The sequence below is a fragment of the Saccopteryx leptura genome, chromosome 5 (assembly GCF_036850995.1).
Source record: "Saccopteryx leptura isolate mSacLep1 chromosome 5, mSacLep1_pri_phased_curated, whole genome shotgun sequence".
In the NCBI taxonomy this organism is placed as follows: Eukaryota; Metazoa; Chordata; class Mammalia; order Chiroptera; family Emballonuridae; genus Saccopteryx; species Saccopteryx leptura.
This window is the reverse complement of record NC_089507.1, coordinates 169,275,135-169,283,552: the sequence shown is the minus strand read 5'-3', so window position 1 is coordinate 169,283,552 and position 8,418 is coordinate 169,275,135. Positions and strand designations below refer to the sequence as shown.

At 40.4% G+C, this 8,418-nt stretch overlaps 1 non-coding gene across 1 annotated transcript; it reads right to left on the bottom strand.

Moving 5' to 3' along the window:
• Window positions 1-7,384: 7,384 nt before the first annotated feature.
• Window positions 7,385-7,487, bottom strand: LOC136407347 (small nucleolar RNA SNORA68). Its single transcript, XR_010751892.1, has one exon. It is a non-coding gene; the product is annotated as a small nucleolar RNA SNORA68 (small nucleolar RNA).
• Window positions 7,488-8,418: the final 931 nt, after the last annotated feature.

The following is an 8,418-nucleotide window of genomic DNA, read 5'->3' as shown; positions in this document are numbered from 1 at the left end:
CTGTTAACAACTTCAGGAATTATTGAGAAGAGACAGATTTTATCTGCATCATTTCTTAAAGCCTTCAACTAAATCAGGCTGAGTGATCAGAATTAGTATAGAAAGGCATACCCACTGTGAGACTGCAGGCGGGATCGTGAGATTTTCAGAGCTGTGTAGGGTATTTGGCAAAGGGTTTCCAAGTAGAGCGTAATTCCTTTATTCACCACTCCTTGCTTATTTTTTATAGCCTGCCCATTTTATAATTATTTGTTTATATTGTCAGAGGTGGAGACTAAGGCTTGTGTTCAGGAAGTTCATTTTGGGATGGGATCCTAAAAAGTCCGATGCGACATGAACGGTGAAATAGGGGAGACACTGATCCCCATGGTGCACTGCTGTGGCTCCATCTTTGGGGGACCCCTCTGTGCCATTGTACAGAAGATGATCAGACCCAAAAGACAGAAGAGGGGTGTCTCTAATGGCTCAATTTCCCATCTGTTAAGAGTCTCCGTGTGGGGTCTTCATTTGTACATCATGGTTGTGTGAGTCCCATTGACAGAGCTGTTGACTCAGGCATCTCACAGTGCACAGAAGGGAAGTCCTGGGGAAGAAACTGAGGCTGCTTGATACAGCCATCAGGGCATCTGTGAGTAGCTGGAGGGAAGGGTGGGCTGAGGAGAGAGAAAGCTAAGAGTGAAAATAGTTCAAAATCGGTATCTACCCTCATGAGAACAATGAAGGTTTTCCAAAGACAGGGGCCAATCAGGTTCCTTGTTGTCTGTAACAACCCTTGTCCAAATGGCTTGAGTGTAGAAAATGTTCGAAACTCATTTGTTCAACTGAGTTGAATTGAGACTTTCAGAAACTGGGAAGTGCTGGGTTGGCTCCTAACTGACTTTGCTTATGAGGCCTGTTAGTTAAACATGTTTTACCTGTCTCATTTTCCCATAAATAAACATGTTCATTTATTCATACAGGTGTAATTTAATGAATTTGTGAGAAGGGAACTGCTCTACACATTGATAATACAACACAAATAATAACAAGAGGTTCCTGTCTTCAGAATTATGTTAGAGAGAAATATATATATATTTTTAAAAAGTCTCAATAGCAGTAATTAAGTAAACCGATCCATGCTACTGTCTAGTGTAGGGTTAATGGAAGGTTTTGCACATAAAGTATCATGAAAACTGAACCCTGAAAGTTTATTCAGGGTGACCAGCTTCTGTAGTCTCATCTTCTCATTCCAGTAAAACCATAGATAGCTTCCTCCTCCCAATTTTTGGGACAAAGATTAAACTTATTTTCTCAAAAATAAAACAAACAAACAAGCAAACCCCCCAGGCCCTGTGAGGCCTATTTGAATCCATGTTGCTGTTGCCTGATTCAGCTCAGTAGGTTTTCCAAAGTGTGAACTGGATTTACTCATGAAATATTAAGTTATACGCCTCTCTTCTTGTTATAGCAGACTTGAGAGAATGAAAAATGAGGAATATTGTCTCTTTACCCCATGGATCTGAATGCTCAGCTTTCATATTGCTGTTTGAGTATTTTTAGTCATTCATGGGGATTTTAACAACAATGTGTTTCTAAGAGAGAGAGAAAGAGAGAGAGAGAGAGAGAGAGAGAGAGATTAGTAGGCACCTAGAACACACCACCAGGTCTAGGGTTCTGTTTGGAACCTAGGATATCTGACCAATGTGGGACAGCAACTGAGAGAGAGGACACGAGGCTGGTGTTGGAGGTTGACTTGATCATGAGTAGTAGAACCCAAGAGGGGAAAAGGGACAGAGGGGCAGATTATGCAAGCGGTAGGGGCATATGGACTACACTCCTCCCATGTGGCACCTTGGGGTGGTAAGGCTTCTGATGGAGTTGTCTGTCAGTGTTGTGTTCATTGAAGACCAAGAACATCCCTTCTCAGAGAGTCCCATGACAGATTCCAAATTGTTGGTCCTTCCATATAGTTTCCTAAAGGTAGTAGGGTCCCTCTGTGATGATTGATAACTTTTACCTTTATCTTGTCAAGAGGAACTTCAAAGAGGTGTATTTTGATTTGGAGAATCACAGAAGTCATTTTTGGTACTTGAGGTATGTAGAACACATTGAGTTTGTTTCTACATGAGAATTGAGTTGTCAGGTCTCTGTGCATTCTGGCTCTGTTCATGAATGTTCTATTTTTCTCTTTCTATTAAGGTGCTGGTCATTTACCATGTATCCTCCTAAAGTGACAGTAACCAGAAGTATGTAATTACTCCAAGCAGCAGAGGAAAATAACTACCTCTTCCTCTTAACATCTATGTTACTTCTCTGTAATGTCTTCCCTTCTGAACTCTTATGATCATTCTCACCGTTTTATCATCAGTGTACCTAGTTCAGCACCTTGTCTGTGGCATCCTTCGACAGCTATTCATTGAGTGTAGCACTAGTCAGTTTGTGGAAATGACTGACACTGGCAAGTGGAAATAGGTTAAAATATTAAAAAACAAAAACAAAACACAAAACTAACTTCTGGCAGCAACTCAGCTTAGAAGCATGTCTTGTTTTCCTTCTTTCTGCCTCATGCAGGGTTGATCCACATAGAATTAAAGTTTAACCACTAGAAGTGGGTATGTGCCTTTTATTTTTAGGAAGAAACAGAATAAAAAGGTGAAAGGAGGAAACAAGGAGAAAATGACAGACTGGACATGGAGGGAGGGAAGCATCAGGGAGCTAGCCTTTCTGTCCCCAATGGAGCAATCCCAGCAGTAGCTGTGACAACACTGTATTTCCTTTACTGAATGCTTATTCAATAAAGTACAGGAGTTTATCCTATTAACTCACTTGATCCTGGCAACAACTCTCTGAGATATGTAGCATAATTACCCCATTTAACAGATGAAGGAACTGAGCCACATGGACTTGGGGAGTTCATCCATAGTTTCCCTGCTAAAAAGATTTGACTTGATACAGGGGTATGTAAAACCAGAGACTATGGCTCCATTGCCTGTGCCCATAATGTCACACTATGCTGCTTTTGGACATAACAGAGCTATTATACACCAGATGCCTAGTATGTACTAGCCTCACTCAACCTATATCATTTTAGTGAATCATTGCAACCATGTTGTGAAATGATTTTATGATTACCATTTCAATGATGAGGATACCGAGGCTCAGAAAAAAGAACGGAAGTTACGTCTGGGCCTCCAGTTTTCAAAAGACAAGTTAGAATTCAAACCCAGGCTATCTTAAGTCTCCCAGAGCCCCTGTTTCTTTCCTGTGCCAAATGCCTCTTTATAAAAGTAAGGCAAAGGCTTTCCACTCAACCTTTATGAGAACAACTCAAGATTCCCATGGTAGCGATTAAACTCACCACCTTTAACCTCAAAATAAAGAAGTAATTTTGATTTGGGGGAATTTTACTTTTGATTGCCTTTGGTTCCAGATTTCTGAGAAGTGGCTTCTTTATATACATGCCTTTGATTGTTGACACCATGTGTGTCCATCCACAGGTCCCTGAGTCATGCAGTCTTTCAGGTGGTTCCAGTCTGAAGGGTTAACATGAATAATGGTCACTTTAATTGTTCATATTATGGTCATGCCCTAAAAACAGGATAGAATCGTGCTTTAGAGTCATATTAATTCAGAAGATAGGACTCGCTCATAAACTATTAACTCTAAGCCACATGTTTTTGAGTTCAGACTATTACACATGTTAACTATACATTCACACAGTCACACGTTATCATTGTACCTTCAAAGTTCTTCTTAAAAACAAATGTGATAAATGGCTTGGTTATTATTTCAGTTTGGAAATAGGCAGCTACAGAAATAACAGTTTAATATATTCCAGATTAGGCTGCATGCTATATTTGTAATAAGGACTTGTTTCCAACATGAGTTGGCAGGTCGCTCCCATGAACAATTATCCAAATAGCTATTAGGGTATGATTGCTCTCATTTCCAGGCAGAGCGGGGTTGCCAGCGCTCAGCCTGGCTGCTGGTGAGATTTTGGTTTGACTTTTGGAGAAAGCCACAAGAATTTGTCAGTCATCTTGGCTGTAAGGGAGTCTCCCTGTCTTGAGGCTAGTCTCCTTCCTCCTTGAAAATAGAGGCAAATGTGTTTCTTTTTTGTTTCTTTTTCTTTCTTTTTTTTTTATTTTTACAGTTTTACATGATTTAGAAAAAAAAAAAAAGGAGAAAAGGAGGTAAGGAGAAAGGGAGAGGGAGAGAGGGAAAGAGGGAAGGGGTGGTGTTGCCCAGGAGAGTATAACGAAACAGTGAGACGGGGCAAGAGTTGCAGGTTTAGCATTGCGGGGAAGCCCGGAGACAGTGGACATCCATCCATCGCCACGCACAGATCATTTTGGGAATATGCTCTGCAGTAATCTCTCTACAGAGAGGCTCATGCTTCGTGTAATTTGGAGATGTGGAAGCCAAAAAAGCAATGGTGTTTATAGAAATAGAGAATCAAGCTTTTTCCTGTTGCCCATTCATTATGCTTCTGCATAGCTTGGCACCTGGGGATCCCTGCTGGTTAATCTGGTCCAACACTCTAACCCCAGAACACTGACTCCCTCAGACGAGGTGAAGAAAAGCTCCCTTTGTGCTTGCATCTCAGGCCGGTGGAAAGATTATTTGGAAAGTCCACGCGCTTCATGGGAGTGGGGCGATCCCTCCCACAGCCGCACGATGATGCAGCCTCACGACAGGTCTCAGATTCCACTCCTCAACCCCCAAAACCACTGTCCCCACCACAGCTGGAAGGAGGTCTCTATTCTCCTTCAGATTGTGGGCTGGGGAAGGGCTGAAAGGGCAAATTAAACATATTTTTTTTTCCTTTCAATCTAAAGTCCTTGAAGTCCATCTTGCTGACGACATCTCCACCGCACTTTGCCAGGTTGGGCCTCGAAAGATGTGTTATCTGAAAGAATTCTCTTTCATGGATAAAAGAAACATACTATGGACTCAGAAATGTATCTTTTCTGACCTGATGTCAATGAAATGAGGACGTTTTACTCTGCGTAGAAGCGAAGGGTCTCCAGTACTCATGCAGTTGAGGCTTTTGCTTCCCTTGGTTGTTATCACAACTAAACCATGAAAATGGTTGATGACCAATAGTGGGCTTGGTTTTCCAAGTCTGACTGCTCCCGATATTGGAGTTCTGAGTGTGAGTAGAAGGGAGTCAGAGGTTCGTCTCAGTGCAAGTTTATAATGATTTTCATCTATACTTCTTGACCTCTTACCACGTGGCTGGCACCAAGTTATTCCACACGCATGGCATTTTCTCATGCTCATGCTGATTCCTTTTGGGAGGTACAATTCTCTTATCTGTCTCGAAGCTATGGAAACAGGGCATCAGAGAGCCCCAGTCACCCATGTGAGTGTCTGGGGAGTCCGTGAATGGTGCGGATGCAGACTCAGCTATTTCACACCAACTTCAGTACTGTGCGGGTTCTGGATCATTAGGAGTTGTAGAATTAGTACCTGGGTTTTGAAGAAAATGTTCATAGACGTTATCTGAAAAAAACTCACCAAGTAGTTGTTTCCACTATGGTGGGACACTGGACCCTGACTGAAGGTAGACCATCTGCCTTCCAGAACTGAAGCATCCATTTTTTTTCTTAACACTGAAGTTACATCTTTTCTTCTTCCCGACCAGCATAAGAGAATATATGAGAAGATTCCAGGCTAGCTTGAAAGATAATAATCATTTTAGTAGATTTTGGTTCTCTTCGTAGAGAAACATTTAAGGTGATTATTATCTTTATGGATTCCCTGGTGGCATGAGGGGCTTTTGAAAAGAAAAAAGGATGAGGCAAAAAGATCAACTTCAACAACAACAAACAGTGGTGATGGAAGGGACTCTGACTGGGACCCTGGGAGAGTCCTTCTTCTTGTCCCATGCTTCCCAAAGGTCATGGTATGTTCAGCATTTCTATTTTCTTACAAAAACTCTTGTAAAATATGGCTAATGAAATATTTGTAAATAGAAGATATTGAATTAACAGTTATTTAAAAATTAATAAAGTTAGACGTCTTGGTAAAGCTTATCTTTAAAAAAAAAACCTTTATGTATTCTTATTGACAAAAGTCACCTCCATGAAAATTCATTTCTTGGAAAAAAATCTCCATGGTTGCATAAAGGTTTTTTTTTTTAAGATAGAAGTCACCATCTGTGACAGTAGGACCCTATAAGAAAGCATTTAGGCATTTCTGTTTAAGTTCAAAAGAAATACGGACATTTTTGTTTTGCTCAAGAATGAAAAACATATATATGAAATTAAGTGTGACGAAAGGTTAAACGATAAGGCATGGTTGATTCCTAAGCCAACAGTCTAACTATTTTATGAGATCACACCAAATGCAGCCAAAACAGTATTTATATTCTCTGGAATTTTTTGGGTTTTGTTGTTGTTGTTGTTTTTCTTCTTCCAGACAACTCCACTGTTGATCTGGCATCGTTGCATTTTGTATTGTCAATCAGAGTGAAAATATTGGGTTCTGCTTGATATGGGCTGAAGTCTTCTTTTACTAAAACAGATCACAGTCATTGGGCGCTGACGCGACTTCCAAGGACAAGGATATAATCAACTATAAAAAGACTATGCTCTCCTGTTTTATATAAATTCTTATTAAAATCTGCAATTGCCTGGAGTATAATGATATTCTGCATGCACTTTTTCATGACTACTGCTGAAATGAAACTTGGAAAAGAAAGGGAAAAGATTGATACTGCCGGTGGTGGTTGGGGTTTGCATTTGGCATTCCTCAAATAATGGGATGTAATATGGTTATGCAGAAAACAGATTGATTTTTCACAATTTTCCCACAGAGGTAATGGGGAACAGACTGGAGGAAATTCCAGCACTTCATTGGGGGAACTATTTGCAACACAACTAAAGAAGAAAACAAACTCAAACCATCCCTTTGTGCAATTTACCCTTCAGTATTTTTAAGTAGAAAATTTGCTAACCAATTTGTTTTCATTCCTGCAAGTTTCAGAAATTTGGGAATATTTTTAGTTTTTGCATAGAGATTTCAGAAAGTCTACCAAATTGGGTGAATTACATGTGATAATAGTTAAAATAATGGTGATAGAAATGGAAATTGCATAATATTTTCTTCTAAGGATTTAAGATATATGTTTTAGAATCTACTCTTTTTCTTTCTTTTTTTTTTTTTTGAGAGAACAAAGGACAGACAGACAGGAGAGAGATGAGAAGCATCAACTCATACTTGCATCACCTTATTCATTGACTGCTTTCTTATTCGTTTATTTATTTATTCATTTATTTATTTACTTATTCTCTTTTGCAGGGAGCAGGAGGGGGTAGGGTGAACATGCATTAAGCTCTTAGGTGTTCCTCAAAATTCCCATCAGTTGCCTGCCCGAGGGCCCAAAGTATCTTGACACCAAGAGTGTAGAACCTCCCAATTCACTTTGAGGGGCACAGCCACAGTCCCCAAAGGCGATGAGATTCACTTGCTGTCAGCACCAACTGCTTTCTTATATGTGCCATGACTGGGGTCTGCAGCCGAGTCAGTGACCCCTTGCACAAGCCAGTGACCATGGGGTCATGTCTATGATCCCATGCTCGAGCCAGAGACCACTCACTAAACTGGTACGCCTGCAACTCAAACCAGTGACTTTGGGGTTTTGACCCTGGGTCCACAGCATCACAGGCTGATGCTCTAGCCACTGAGCCATAGTGGTCAGGCAAAAATCTACTCTTTTTGTTTTCTCCCAACTGCTCTCTTCTCTGTCTCCCAATATTTTATCAGATGCTAAAATATAATATCAATGTATTACTGTTATTGAAACAGAGCCAAAGATTTTGGAGCACATGCCCAATGTTCTACAGTTGATAGAGCAATGCTGGAATCCCTTTCATATCAACTTACACAGATTTTTATTAATGCTAATGAAAGGAATGTACTCAAGAATTTAATTACCTATCGCTTTGCAGGAAGCCAGTCAACCTAGTTGTTTAGAGCACTGTGCTAATGAGGCCGAGGTCATTCGCTTGTCTTCTCAATGGTATCTTTAACTTTGTATTTAGGAAGTTTCCTCCTATTTCTAACCACAGAAAATGGACTTGCATCGAGCAAAACTTTTGCTCAATTCACTTTGTGATCAGAGTATGGATGGTTCATAGAAAACTCATCTGCACCACTAAGAAGGAATTCAAAGCCTTTGTTCCAAATTCCAGGTATCCTAAATGCCAATGTCACTAAACAATCAACCAACGTTAATGAGTCTGCTTTCTTTTTTAAAGAATAATAAGCCTTCATCTCTTCCCCTGCACCCCCACTGAGTATATCTTTCTATATATTTTTTTCTTAGTATAGAGATAACATTGTTCCTCACTGTCCTGAATCTCGAGGGTCTAGCCCAGTGGTAGTCAACCTGGTCCCTACTGCCCACTAGTGGGCATTCCAGCCTTCATGGTG